Genomic DNA, 15279 nt, shown 5'->3' on the forward strand with positions numbered 1-15279 from the left:
AAAGAGATTTTTTTGGTATAGGTCTCATATACTCATGGGAGAGACAGAAAAGGAGAAATCATCCCCCCAGGGGGATGGCCACACCACAGTCCCTTCTCCTCCATTCTCCTCTTGGGATTTTGGGCATGCATGTACATGTGCCTGGTGTGAGTTTCAAGCTGCCAGGTTCAGGACTTGAACTGTGGTCAGCCATGTGGGAGTCCAGCAATGTAACCATTACCCCATCTGCTGGTCCCTACTCTGACTTTTTAAATATGTTCTCTTCAAGCATGATGAAATAAGAACATGTATGTGTATTTTTTTTTTTAATTTCACACTGGCTGTCAGGATACTTTCACCCCAATTTATTCCCAAGCTAACTGAGTACTTATAATGATAGCTCTTCAGTTAAAAACAAAATGTTAAATCTCCTGATGATCTCTGTTGATCAAGAACAGTGACCAGGTAGGAGAGTTTCTCCCAAAGAACAGCCCAGACCAGCTCTTCCAGCCAAGAGTGAATCTCTAGGTGGAGTTCAGGGTGGTACCACTTGGTTCAGGGCAGGCAGTTCACCCTCTTGAGGTGTGCCAATCCAGAGACAGTGGCCTCTGCCCAGTGGGCACAATGCCAGTTTTTTGCTTCCTACTCTACTCTACTTTTGGAGCCCAAGACTGATTTTTTGATTCATTGACACATACAGCATTACTTTGTAAAGTTGGTATCCCTGCCAACATTTAGTAACAGACACATCCCATAGACTTAGAACATAGGATACATTTCTTTCAACCTGTCCCCATTTGTGGTGCATGCACCTTGATGCCTGCAGCAGGGTCTTTTTATCTGTGTCAGAGGCCCTTTTCTATCTGTTTTGCCATTTGAAATAACATCACATTAGAATTTGCAATGGAAACATAATAGACCAGACTAGAAAGCAGTGGCGATGTCTCCAGAGCTGCAAACATTCTCCAACATACTTCTCAACATAATCCTTCAGGGTCACTCCCCATTTTGTAGGTGGGGAAATGAGGCACACGGAAATTGACTTGCTGAAAGTCAGTGGTGGTGAAGACAGAGCTGGAAGTCAGGCCGTAGATCCAGTGTTCACTCCCACAGTGCTGTGTTATGTCATTTTCTAGAGAATTCAAGTGAGACTAGAAACATATATGTTCAGACAGATCAGAATCCAATTGCCATTCAAAACTAAAGCTCTCCCAGGGCTATAATTTGGTATTTTATAATTGCAATAAACCTTATGTAATGAAAGGAGTCTAACAGGTGACAGTGTATGTTCCAGGCAAGCCTGTCCCAGTAGCTTTTTTTTTTTTTTTTATGGAGAGATTTTTGCTATAGAGCTCTTGAACTTGCCAGAGAGAGACAAAGTGAGAAATCATCCCCTGGGGGATGGCCACACCACAGTCCCTTCTCCATTTTCCTCTTGGGATTTTGGGCATGCACACACATACACCTGGTATAAGCTTTTTTGAAGCCACCAGGTCTGAGACTCAAACCACAGTTGGCCATGTGGAAGTCCAGTGACGTGACCATTACGCCATCTGCTGGTCCCTCCCCTAGGCTTTTTACAGTGATGGAAGCGTTCTGTGTCTGTGTGGACTGTGCTGAGTGTTCATGCAGTAGCTGTTTCGGTGATACTTGATCAGGTGAAATGTGGCTTATGCGGGTGGGGAAGTGAGTTTTTAAGTACATTTGATTTAAATGTGAAGAATTACATGTGACTACTTAGTAACTACTCTGTCAGCATAGTTCCAAACTTAATGCTTTGTTTTATTTCTTCCTTTCTTCTTTCTGTCTCTCTTTCTTTCTTTCTTCTCTTCCTTCCTTCCTTTCTTTTGAGAGGTTTTTTTTTTTTTTTTTTTTTTCATAGAGTATGTGTGCTTGCTGGAGAGAGACAGACAGAAAGTGAGAAATCATCCTTCCACCACCATGGGGGATGGCCACATCACAATCCCTTCTCCTACTTTCTCCTCTTGGGATTTTGGGCGCACACACACATGCACCTGGCATGAGTCTCAAGCAGCTGGGTCTGGGACTCAAACATAGTTGACCACATGGGAATCCAGCACCTTAACCACTATGCTACCTGCTGGCCTGCTTAATGCTTTCTTTCTTTCTTTCTTTCTTTTTTATAGACCATAGATTAGTTTATTTTTAACACCCATCATGCCATGAATTCATAGAGAATAGGTTCCAGTAGCTCAGGCTCCTTTCCATTGGTTCTCACAAAGTGTGCTTCTCTGGGTGGAGCAGGCTGGCGCTTTAGTTGAACCCAGGTACCTTTCTCTTTGGCTTCTTTCTTTTTCTTGTCATTTTCCTTCACACATTTTAGGAAGCTATCTCTGCTCTTAGAATGTTTAATATGCTCAATACGCACATTGATTCTCTTGGCAAGAATCTTGCCCTTAACTTGTTTGTTCACAACAATGCCAACAGCATGCTAGGTAACATTGTAGACTCTTCCAGTTTTACCATGGTAACATTTGTGGGGCATTCCTTTTTGAACAGTACCCATTCCCTTAATGTCTACAATATCACCTTTCTTGTAGATTCGCATATATGTCGCCAAAAGAACAACTCCATGTTTTCTAAAAGGCCTAGAGAACATACATCGGGTGCCTCTCCTCTTTCCCGTTGTGTTCGTCCCTTTGTGTTCGTCATTTTGGTTCGTTACTGGAAGATGGCGGTTCCAGCCAAAAGCCTTAATGCTTTCTTGACATCTCCCGTTGGAAGTCTCAAAATTAACCAGGTTAAATGAGAATTTTTTATTTTCTTTGTCTCTCAACCTGTTTCTGCCCCTGGGTAAATGAAACTATTGTTAACCTAGCTGCCTGAGTGAAAAACCTGGGTTTTATCCCCCATCTCTACTTCTTCAGCAGGTCCTAATTATTTTATCTCCAGAACCTATACTAAATCTATCCACTTCTCTTCGTATCTACTGCTGCTGTCCTAGACCAGAGTACCACCGTTATCTCACCTGAAAATCAAATGGCTTCATGATTGGTCACCATTTATTCACTATTGCCTCTTTCATAATCCACATAGCTGCCAAAATGACATTGTTAAACCTTCACTAGGTCACATCAGTCCTTGCTTGAGTCAAGGAATGTATATATCACTATTTTAAGTTATTTATTTTCATAAATCTTTATTTTCTGTCTCTTATTGCAATGTAAATCCCTCAAATCAGGAAAGTTGTTTATTTCATTTATTCACCTTATCTCTAGCACCTGCAGCCATGCCTGGCACATAATTTGCACTGAGTAAACCTCTCAATAATAACTAAATTAATACTATTATGTATTACTATTATAGAAAGGAGATAAGACAGCAAAAGTCAAAATGCCGACTTTAGTGTGGTCGCTAATAACAGATGGTGCTGACGTCTGTGTGTGCAGAAAGATGGTGGTTTCTTTTCCATTCCCATGTCCCAGGAAGGGTAGATGTTGTCACTAACTATATTTATATTTGTCTGTGAATTGGTCAGCTGGGTCTGGTTCCTGGTGCAGTCTGACATGAGCAAGAAAGAGCTCCATCTCTGTTCAGAGGTCCATGGAAGTCCCAGATCTTGAAACTTTTGTCCTTCGGCTGTTAGAGAAGGAAGAAAGTATTCTCCTACAAGGTTACTTCTCCAAGCTAGCCTTGGGGAGCTTAATAATGGAAAGAAACATTGTAGAACTCCAGGGTAGAGAAAGTCCAAGCAGTCTCTGGCAACCAAAGAACATTTTTTAACGTGTCTTTTCCAGCACTTCTTTATGCTTGTCAGCCGGTACCATTGGCGTGCTGTTATTAGCCCTGCTATTGCTTGGATCTACATGTGAGGGAAATAAAGCTATCAATTCATCAGAGTCTGCCGAACTCTGAGTTACTTCTGTTCCCTCTGGTACTGCTCAACCCTAGCAAGTGGCCAGCTACTTGGTACTGGCTGGATTTAAAAAATGAAGTTAATGCTTGCTTTGCTGAAGTATGTATTTGGAGACTTCTTTATACTGGTGTGTTCATATTAGACCTGAATGTATAGCCTTGTTTCCCATCTTCCCAGTGCTGTTCCACCATTTCCTTGTGTTTGTCATTATTTAGCATCTACTATGTACGGAGGGCCTTGCTGGGACCTGGAGAGACAGGATGAGTTAGATACATTCTCAGCCTTCAGGGACTCTAAACAAGTGCCAAGTGGGCAGACCCAGTAAATAAAAACTGAAGTATGGTAGCTATTTGCAATAACAAAGAAGTATGAGAGCGATGAGAGTAGCAGGCAGCGGAATCTAGTTGGAGGGACATGTGGTGTAGGCATTAAGAGTGCAGGCTCAGGGCCGGCAGGTGGCATGGTGGTTAAGGGCTGGATCCCACGTGACCAACTCTGTAGTTGAGTCCTAGACCCAGTGGCCTGAAAAACATGCCAGGTGCCTGTGCATGCATGCCCAACAGGAGAGTGGAGCACAAGGGATTGTGGCATTGGCATCCCCCCTTGGGAGGGGTGATTTCCTCACTCTCTGTTTCTCTTTGTCTTTCTCCAGTAAATGCGCACATCCTGTAGCAAACACTAAGCAACAACAATGACAAAAAGTGCAGGCTGTGGAACAGATTGTCTGCATTCATAATATGCGCTGTCATTTATGAGCTGTGTGACTTTAAGCTATTCACTTGACCTCCATGCCTCAGTTTACCTACATGCTAAATGGGTTAATAAAGGAATCCACCTTGTAGAATTAAAAAGCACTTTGGACCCCATAAAACCAGCTTGGATTTTTATCGATAATAGGAGTACATAATTGTTGAATGAGTTGAATGAATACTACTTTCCTACTGTTAACTGCAGAGAATGTGTTCTTAAGCCAGTCTGTGGAACACACAAAGGCTTTGCGGAGGCGAAGGCAGAATGATACTGTAGGGCAAACATGTGCTTGACAGGGGGTGGGGGGAACAATCTGTAAAGGCACAGAGGCACAGAGGAGTGTTTAGGGACCCAAGAATAGGTCCGTGTGGCTGAAGGAAAGGATGCCTGGGGGGGAAATGACAGGAAGGAGGTGCTTTTAGACTGGGCTAGGAACTTGGCCTTGATCCTAAAACCTGGAGGAAGCCATGGAAGGACTTTCACCTGGTTTAGGGCTTGCCAGGTGAGACTAGATGGCAGTGCCTCGCAGTGACCTCAGCTCATGGGCTGTTGATTCTAAACAGTGTCACTGACCAGCTTCCTTCCCTGTGATGTGGACAGGGAGTTTGCAGGGGTGGATCTCCTTTTACTCCCTGGGTGTGATTTCTTTGGGGTTCATGGAGTAATGAAATATAAAAAAGATGTTTGTTTTGTTTTATTCTTACCTACTTGATTTTCCTCTGTAACCCTGTGCCCCTGCTGAGACAGATCCAGACCTCACTGAGACTCTGCTGGCCCCTTCCCTCAGAAGAATCACAAAAATAAAATTACCCTGAGACCCTGTGTTAACCTCCCCCTCCATCTCCTTATTAGTCATCCAGACAGACCCCAGGCCCAGTGCTTTTTTTGACCCCAGGCCTGCTTGTAGTTTCTGTGCTCACACCCCAAATTGTTTTTAATTTAATTTGGTAGCCCATCTAATAACTCTTCCATCTGCTATCACTGCTGTTAGCTAATCACATTATCGTGAGAGCAGACATGGATCATTTGAGGGTCGTAATGAAAACTGAAAGTAATTGTCTTATTTTGAGCTGTTCGGATTTAATTGTGAGCATAGTCTCTAAGAGCAGGGGCTCCGGAGGCTGATCACTTAGGTTAGAATCCCAGCTCTGTCACCATCTTAAATCCTCGGGGAAGTGGCTTAGTCTCTCTGTGCCTCAGTCTCCTCATTACCAAGTGACCAATCATATACTATTCTTGTAAAGTTATTATGAGGATTAATTGAAGTAGCATGAGAACATGCCAGGAACCATCCCTGGCAAACTGTAAGTGCGGTATAAATATTTGCTGTCACTACATTAGGATTTCTTTTGAAATTACATCATCGAGTGGGGGAATGGAAGATTACTGGGAAAAGGAAGATAGCTAGATAAAACCATCTGCATTTGACGCACTTTGGAGACCTGCCAGAACCTGAAGGCCAAGAACTGATTCCCTCGATCTGTGCTGTCTAGTAACTAGATTAGTAGCCTCTAGTCATGTGTCACTATTGAGGACTTGAATGGGTAGCCCAAGTAGAGAGTACTGGACCATGAAAATTTAGTATGAAAAAATAACTCATTGGTAGTTTTACATTGATTACATGTTGCAGTGCTGATCTGGATAAATGAGATTAAATTAGATAAAATATTAATTTCATCTGTTACTTTTTTTTTTAAGGAACTACTGGACTATTTAATAGTATATATGTGGCTTGTGTTACATTTCTTTGAACAGCACTCCTTTAGGCTCACCATTCTCAAAGAGCCAAAATGTGTGGTTATTTACCTGATCAGGTGAGCATTATTTAAAAGCCTATGTACACCTATTGCCCTTCGAGTTAGGCTAGACCAACAGTTTTGATTTTTTTTAAAGAGGTTTTGCCACAGGGCATGTGCTCTCTCCAGACAGAGACAGAGACGGTGAGAGAAAAAGTGAGAAATCTCCCCCCACAGAGGAGATGGCCACACCACAATCCCTTCTCCTCCATTCTTTTCCTGGGATCTTGGGTATGCATGCACACGTGCCTGGCATGATTTTCAAGCCACCGGGTCTGGGACTCAAACTGCAGTTGGCCATGTGGGAGTCCAGCAATGTAATCTCTATGACACCTAGACCAGCAGTTTTTTAATTGGTTCTATAGAAGGAGCCAGGGTGTGGTCCTAACAGAAGGCAATTAAAGACCAAAACAAGAGTACCGACTGGAGAGGCTTTCACTGACATGGAGGGGTTTGGATGAAAACACTGCCATGTATAGTTATACTGGGCCTAGTCTCTCAGCATGAAGCAGAGGAGAGAATGCTCTCATTTCAGGAAGTTGAAATAAGTGGGAGAAAAACACTCCCTTATTCCATCAGGAGCCAGAAAAAGAGTTGTGTTAATCTTTAACTAAGAGAATAAATGTTCAGCCTTATGGCAGTTCTTTGGGTTCGAAAGCATACTCTTTCCAAAGGTGATTTACTTATAGGATGTTTGTTTCATTCTATTTTAGATTCATTCCGCCACTTAAATCTGAAAACGCTGGACCATATAAGTCTTACGGGTAAGTTCTTCATGTTTAAAACAAAAAGACTGTTTGACATTATTTTTGAAAGGATATTCACAGTTCTAAGTTAGATCCATTCCTAACAGTTCTATGATTAGATGTCTATTTCTTTGTACCTTTTCTCCCTCTGAAGTGATTTACGATGTTTCCATGCCTTATAAAAACAGAATGACCCATGTTCTTTTGCTAAGAACATGGCAGGAAAAAGATCCGTGATTACAGGCCAGATGCTATTAAAATAAAAACTTTCTTTTTGGTAATGAAACTATTTCCAGGCCGCTGTTGATGGTCTGCTTATTTCAAGCAGTATCCAAAACAGCAAAGTGTTCCTTTAGCCAAGGCATTCAGTCGGTCTCTTGCAATGTGTGGTAATGAGAACAGGCTCATAGCTATTTCACATTAGGACTTTCCTCGTTCTTCCTGCTCTGTTTTTTCCACTCATCTCATCTAAATATGACTGCTGTGAGTTTACAGTTCAGCTATGGTAGAAAACTTCTTTTAGATCTAGGAAATAACATTTTTTTAAGTAAAAAGTCTTCTGGGACTTCATGTGACATTGCTTATGGATATTGTGCCTTTACTGTGACTTATAGTATGTATCAGTTAGCTTTTGCTGCATAACAAACTATCCCAAAATTTCCTGGCTCAAAATAACATTCATTCATTTATCTCACAATTGTGTAAGTTGGTGATTTGGACTAGACTCAGCTGCAGCTAATCCTGTGTCTGCAGTCAGCTGTAGGTCTGTATCAGCTAGACTTTGTTTCTGTGGTCACCACCTGTCAGGTAGAGTCATAAGAGAATTAAGCTACATCTCTCAACCTCCTGCAGGTTACACTGATTTGTTCACATGGTGTCTAGGCAGGGTACTAAAAAAGTGTGAGCACATGCAAAAGCATTTTGAGGCCAAAGCTCAGAACTTGCATCATATTGCTTCCACTACATTTTGTTGCCTTAAAGCAAGCTATTGAGTTGTCGGAAAAGTCAAGATGCATTTTTGCATAGAGAAATACGTCATGACTTTCCTGGCTAGCCTGGGTTCAAGAGGTATAGATACAGATTCTACCTCTTGATGAGGGAGCTATAGAATCCCTTACAAGGAGTGTGAATCCAGGGAGAGGAAGAGTCGTGACTATTTTCGTAACCTACCATAGTGTTTACAGGTCACACGAAAACAGCTGGGTTAGAATGAAGAGCATGGAGGGCAAGAGACTCAGATGAGGCTCCCGTCTCGTGACCCATCCTGTCGTCCTATTCTGATTGTCAGCACCCTAGAATCCTAGTCGCCTTCCTTGCCATCTGGCATCTCCATCAGTTCAACAGGTTCCTGGGTAGTTTTACCAGTACCAGGTTTTCCACCCACCAGCCCTCCCTCATTCTACACAGCACTGCCACCTGGTCATCTTTCAGTTCTTTCAGAATGTTACTCCTCTACTTAGAACCATCTGGGCCTCCCTCCAGACCACCCGCTACATGAACCTGTCTGTATCCTCCACTCTCATCACTTCTCTGGCCTACCCTCTTTTGTTCACCTCCCATTATTCCCTTTATTCTTGCCAGACGAATCAATTCACTGTCTCTTTTAAAGCCATCTCATTTTACTTACCCCTTATTTACCTGGAAATCCATCCCGTTTCACAAGGCCCAGTGAAATCTTCCGTTCTCTGTGACTGGGCCTTCCTGTCTGCTTTTGCCATCTGTGATCTCACCTGCATTGACCTCTTTCCAAGCCAAACAGCGTCTTCTGTGATTCACTCTGTTTCCACCTTGGCTAGTCTAACCTCCTTGGTCACTTTGTTAGCTCTTTGAGAGCAAAAGGCCTTGGGCACAGTATTTGTTGACCTACCAGCAGCTCGTCAGAGTTACATGAGGCACTTGTTGAAGCACAAACGATATAGCTCTTCCCCTGAGCGCTCCTCATTATTAGATCGGGGGTGGGCCCCGGACATCTTAAAGCATTCAGGTGATTCTGATATGTCTGTTATGAAGTTGGCAACCACTTGTTATGAAATGAACAAGAAATTTATATGTGACTTGGATTTGAGCCCAGCTCTGGGACCTTACAAACTCAAGCTATAGTCTCCTCATCTTGTAAAATGGGAATAATATTTAATTTGACGAATGCTCAAAGATCAAAAAGGTAATGAATGCTGAGTGCTTTATAAACCATAAAATGTCATTGAAATGCATTACTGATTGTAGATCGCTTGTTAACCAATATTATTAAAAAGGCAGTTACCCACGTGGTGGTGGTAGAGGACCAGGCAATGAGTGTTGTGTACTAGTAGTGGGACTTAGAATAGTAACAGCCACAGTAGTAACTAGTGTCTGCTGTTTACCAAATGCTGGCTGTGTGTCAGGCACTGGGCTCACTGCTTTACATAGAATTTGATTTTTATAGGAAGATTGCCCTATTTGGTTACATCTGGAATTAATTCATTTCTGTGGTGTTTTCTTTTTCATTTTCAAAATACCTGGTTAAAATATTTCTGTCCTTCAGAGAGGAAAGATGCTCAGCTGTTATCAACCACTGGCTACTTACAGTCCAGCACAGAGGGGAGGGTCTGAACAGGTGTGAAGCATTGTAACTTGATGGAGGAGTTGGGGAAGGGCAAGCAGCCAGTAGTATTAGAGAGTGGATGTGGATGCTCCGGAAAGGGCTGGAGGGTGCCCGGCTGTCCAGGGAAGCGGGAAGGTAAGCAGGCGGAAGGGAGAGGGGAGGGGAGGACGGAGATATGTGCTGACTTGACAGTTTGGCAGGGCTGTTCCTGTTCAAGGCCACCACCTTCTCAACCTGCTCCCTGGGAGTTTTCCTGTAAGGCCTACCACACAGGCAGCACTTGTGAAGTTGTGCTCCACTCCCCATCTGATTCGCTTTATGTTATTTTGATTTCTGTTGGTCTGGCGTATATGCCTATCTTCCTTCAAAGATTTTTGAGGTGGCTTTTAAAAATATGTATAATCTTGGGGCCAGCAGGTGGTGTGGTGGTTAAAGGTGCTGGATTCCCACATGGCCAGCCATGGTTTGAGTCCCAGACCTGGTGGTTTCTCGCTTTCCCTTTCTCTCTGTCTGTGTCTCTCTGGTCAAATTTAAAAAATAATAATAATAACAAATGGAATTAAATAAATAAATACAATTTTTTAAGTGTATAAACTAATGAGATTTGTAAAAAATAAGGAAAGATTTAGATAAGATTAGGTCCCGATGCATGGGAGAGAACATAGTTGCTCACCATCAGGTCCCACAGGCTTGCCTTTGAGCTTCAGAGCACTCAGGACCAGGAGGAAAATGTGCTCAGTTAACAAGTCACAGTGACCAGAAGATAGAAGCATCCTGCTACTCAGAAGCAACAAGGGTAGTCATGGTTCTAGACCCAGAGGTTCTAGACTCCCTGGAGTGCTTGATAAGAGGATGCCACCATGAGGACCACCCTAGGTGTAGGTGAGTGCAGCCCAGGAAAAGCCCTGCTGAGCAGGCACGTGTTTCTCTGTTGGCTTTCTGTGATCCAAGAGTGAAATATAATTGCTTCTTCTGAAATAGCAAATACGTATATTCACATTCCCCCCTTTCCACCCACCTCGTGATGAACTTCGGAGGCTGTCATGCTCTCTTGATGCGGAGCCTTGGCATTTGGCCATGGACGAGATTTGGCACCGAAGTGGAATCAGCTTACCATCTCTGTTCTAAAAGAATAACAAACAATTCCTCGCAGTCCTCCGTGAACATTAGTTCTCTCCATTCCCACATCCTTCTGCACTGTGACTCAGTCTGTGACATGGCTTTTCAAAACACCGATCTTACCCATTCGCCGCTGTGAGCTGTGTGACCCTCATCCTGCTCCATGTGTGTCTCGCTCTCTGTTCTGAGACCCATGGCTCTACGTCGTCATCTTTGCATTTTGTAAAATGATAACATGTGCATGAGCTGGAGAACGTGATAGGGAGCGCCCTCAGCAGGTTCTCATCATACTGCAATCCCATCGCTCAGCCCTGCAGCTCCTCAGGGTCATGGGGACTTGTGTCCATGCAAAGTGTTTTTCATGCTGACTCCAAAATTCAAACCCATGGTTGGCCATGTGGCTTTCAGCCTTACAGGGCATTAGTGCTTTAGAAGCTGGACCATCTAAGTCATTTCTTACCCTAGAATGTTTAATACCTTGTTGGGGAGTTTGAGAGATTCACAAGACTTGACTCCAGGAATTGGATAGTAACAAACTAAAACCTGGACTACTGTTACTGGGTCTCTCTTTCATTGGTGACTATAATGTTTATTACAAGAGGTAGTTTCTGATGGGTAAGATCAACTGTTGGTCAGAGGATGGTGGGAGCAATGTTAAGCCTAGATTTTTTGCAGGAATGTCATAAGAAAAAAATCTAATCTAGTCAAGATCGTTGTCTGAGAAAAGCCCAGAATTTTGTAAGACTACTCATTACAGGGAATTTCCTTTTGAACTTTATTTTCCTTTAGATCAGGTTTATTCGTTAGAATTATATTGGTTGAAAGTATCAGAAATCTAACTTAATTTCTTGACTTACATGATGGACATGTCCATGCCGGCCTGGGTGAGTAGACACAATTGTATCTGGGTTTTAAGAGATACCATGAGGCCATTATCTTTCACTCTATTTCTTGTTTCTGGTTAACTCTGTCAACTTCATTCTCAAGTCCATACCTCCTCACCATGGTGGGAGGGGTAGTTATCAGAGCTCATTTTCCATCATTCTCACAGCCATAGATCTCAGTGGAGAGAGTGCTGTCTTTCGTGGTAGCTCTGATGATAGTACCAGGGAGGGATGTTTTGCCAGGACTTGTTCATGTGTCCCACAGAAAAAGGTTAATCCAACTAGAATCACATGGAATGGGTTCCCTATGGAAAAAAAAAAAAATCTACGGGGTGTGGAGGATTATAAGGAGGAGGTAAGGAAAGAGGATGCCAGGCAGCTACAGTTTCTAGGTACCAGAGTGCACTGGTTTAGAAATTCTTAAATTGCAGTCCATTAAACTTGAAAGGTTGAACGTTAGATTTGGCTTCAGTTACACTGTCTACCTAATTTAAGGTTGCTGTTATGATCCCAGATATGCATCATGAGCCCGTGGAAGGACAGGGATAGGTGGCCCCACAGTGGGGTCCAGTGGGCAGCTCTTGGCCTGAGGATCTCATATTGCATCTCCAGGGCCTCCAGGAATAGCTCCGAATCTGGAGACAGTGCATGGGCTTCAAGGGATCCATCGGCCTCCTGCAATTATTACAGATTGTGCATGTGCACTTCCTGGAGAAAAGGAGTGTGCCTGTCCTCTTCTCCTCACAGGTCTCCGTGCCCCTTTCCCCTCAACTGCTTAGGATCATTGCTTCGGACTCGCTCTGATTGTTTCAGATTTGGCTCGCTTAATTGTACGCGTTCCTTTCTTATCTTGGCTCAACGAGTAGGGTTTAGTGTCCATGATAAACATTGCTCTTTAAGGCACAGACGCTGTGACGTCAGCGGCTGAGCATGCTGCATAAATTATATGTTGAGGTTTTGGGGCATGGGTGCAGTTTTTCACAACTGCAGTTGCCATTTGCCTGATGCCAGGCTCTGTGCTGTGTACTTCATATGTGCTACCTACTGTGTATTTATACCATGTCTATGAGGGGACTTCAGAGTTCACGGAAAAATGGAACTGAAGTCCAGGTTTATTTTGGTGCAAAATTCATGCTTAATTGTTTCATAGTATATATTTTCATTAATGTTTCGAAGACCACTCATAAAAGCATGTGAACCTCAGAACAATTATAGTTCTGTTATATGTTATAGTACCATGGTATCTGCTGGAAGAGACTACTAAGCTCATGTACTTCGATGGTTTTCAAACTCAGCTCTTTGCTTTTCTAGCTCAGGGACTCCTGAGGGAAAAAAATGGATAGGACCCAAGTTTCTGTCTTGCCTCATAAGCTGAAAACCATTCGTCTTGGCGAATAAAGATTTCAGGGTTAGATGTCAGATGAAGTTGAGTACAGGTTCTAGCTACTTTACCTACCAACCTGTGCAACTCTGGGCAAGTTGCCTCACCTCTCTGAACCATAGTTTTCTTCTCTGTCAAAAGGACTTATAATAACGTGCTTTGTGGGAACTGAATGCGACAGTGTCTGTGAAGTCCCCTGTCCCATGCCTGGCACACAGTCCGTGCTTGGCAAAGTTTATTTGTAACGAGAACACACACAGCACAGCATGCCTCATGAGACATAATTACGATGCAGCTCTGCCACTCCCTCCTTTAAAGTTACTCAGTGAGGTTTTTCTTGCTAACCCTAACCCTCACTTCATTTGGTGAGCCCAGGGTTTTTCTGGCTACTCTAGGTAATAAAAAGTCCTAAGGCCACTTGAAGTCAATCTCACATACATCCCCATGCCCCCCCCACACACACACACATACATGCATATACACATACACAGGTTCATTTGGAAATTGGAAACCCCTCTCTAGTCTTAAATAGTGTTGATTTCAAGGGAGAACTTTTGTCTGCCAGAGAGGGCCACCTCCTTTTACAGCTCCCTGGAGCTCCCACCCCTCAGATCTCCCCAGGTCCAGGGAGGAAAACAAGAGTACAGCAAGTGCTTCCCGGGCTGCAGCTTCATACCCGGCCCTGAGTTCCCTCACTCTCGGTCCTGTGTCCTGGCTCTCTGCAGGCCTCCCCATGTGTCTTCCTCTTTGGATCTCCCTGCTGGCGGCTGCTGACCCTAGGCAGCTTCTGTAGGTCCTGACACTCCCAAGCCAAAGCTCCTGGTTCCATGGAGACACAGGATGGTAGTTGGTGCCTCGGGATTCACATTTCTTTAATGTCTCCTCAGGAAGGGGAGGTGGATAAGAAGCCACTTCTCTGATACTGCCTGCCTCTGTCTGCTATTTTAGGCCGATCTAAACCCCCCTTTCCCATTTTGGTTCCTGAGGCAGATGTCACATACCAGTGCTGGAACTCTAGGAGATATGTTTCAAACCCTCCAGATGGTGCCCTTGAAATGCTTTTCTCTAGGCTTAAGACCAAAGGCTGACCCTCTCCACCCCACCCACCTGGAGTCATTAAGAATGGAGAGCATTTTCAAGGACTCTTCCTCACAGTGTCCTTTTATCTCATCTCATTCCACTGTCCTGTTTATCCTCCCTACGGATCTTAGAACCAGCCAGGTCAACTTCTGAGACATTTCCACATAAGATCTGGAATTTGGAATCCTTTGGAATTTCCCATCTATTTCATCTTGATGGCTTGGTGGAAACTTCCACTTCAGCATCTTGTTATATTAAGTCTTAACCCTGACCCACTGTAAGAAACTCCTCTTCAATACCCCTCAAAGTGGTCCTTTATCCTGTGCTTGAAACCTATCTAGGAATGGAGAACTCCTTTCCTCCAAAATTACTCCATTTGGATTTTCAGTTCCTTGGAGTTGTTAGAAAGATGCTGTACCTAGCCCTCTGTAATATCCTCTTTAATGGGGTCACTGTGTGTGTTACCTGAGAAAATTGACCTGGGCAGCAAAGATTCCAAAGTGAGGCTCAGACACCCTGTTCTCTAGAACCACAGGGAAACCTTTGACCTTGGTGGGTTTTCTGCAGCTGCAGACCAAAGCATGCTTGATATAATCCCAACAGAAAGCTAGTATCTGGAAACTCAATCATTCCTCTTGTTCATGACCCTAACGTAGTTGCCCTTGATCTGAAAGCTGATTTGCTGTGCTCCATGGGGGCATTTTGATCAGGGCTTCATGCAGAGTTTATGAACTCTGCAAAATCAAGCCTCACAGAATGTGCCCTACCTTCCTCCAAAGGTCCGTCCCTCATCTTTGCAGTTTTTCTTTTATGTGGAAGAGTCCTTTGGAGTCAGCAGATTTTACTGCCTTCTCCAGCCCCAGTCCTGTGAATTTGTCCTCTCTGCCAGGGTGGCCTCCTTTGTCATGCACAGGTTGGGCCACTTTGATGTTAGGTCCTGAAATGATTAGGTTATTCTTTGTTTAGGCCCCTCACCCTTGTTGAAGGCAGAGTTTCAAATGAACAAGTGACACACACTAGCAAGACACTAAAGTTGGAGTGAGTCACCCTGAGGACAGTGGTCTAAGAGTATATTAAATGCATTTC

General features: G+C 43.6%; 1 protein-coding gene across 4 annotated transcripts in view; it reads left to right on the forward strand.

Moving 5' to 3' along the window:
- Positions 1-15279, forward strand: part of GNG12 (G protein subunit gamma 12) — a 132080-nt gene that overhangs the window by 44250 nt on the left and 72551 nt on the right. For 2 of the 4 annotated variants that reach the window (XM_027767736.1, XM_027767735.1), the window contains one exon: positions 7116-7166. The gene's annotated coding sequence lies outside the window, so the exon portion shown is untranslated. Of the gene's footprint in view, positions 1-2716; positions 2741-7109; positions 7167-15279 lie in introns of those variants that run through there. The other 2 variants (XM_006167153.2, XM_006167154.2) reach the window with 2 other exon arrangements.

This window comes from Tupaia chinensis, unplaced genomic scaffold, assembly GCF_000334495.1.
Source record: "Tupaia chinensis unplaced genomic scaffold, TupChi_1.0 Scaffold144529_1, whole genome shotgun sequence".
NCBI classification, from domain to species: Eukaryota; Metazoa; Chordata; class Mammalia; order Scandentia; family Tupaiidae; genus Tupaia; species Tupaia belangeri.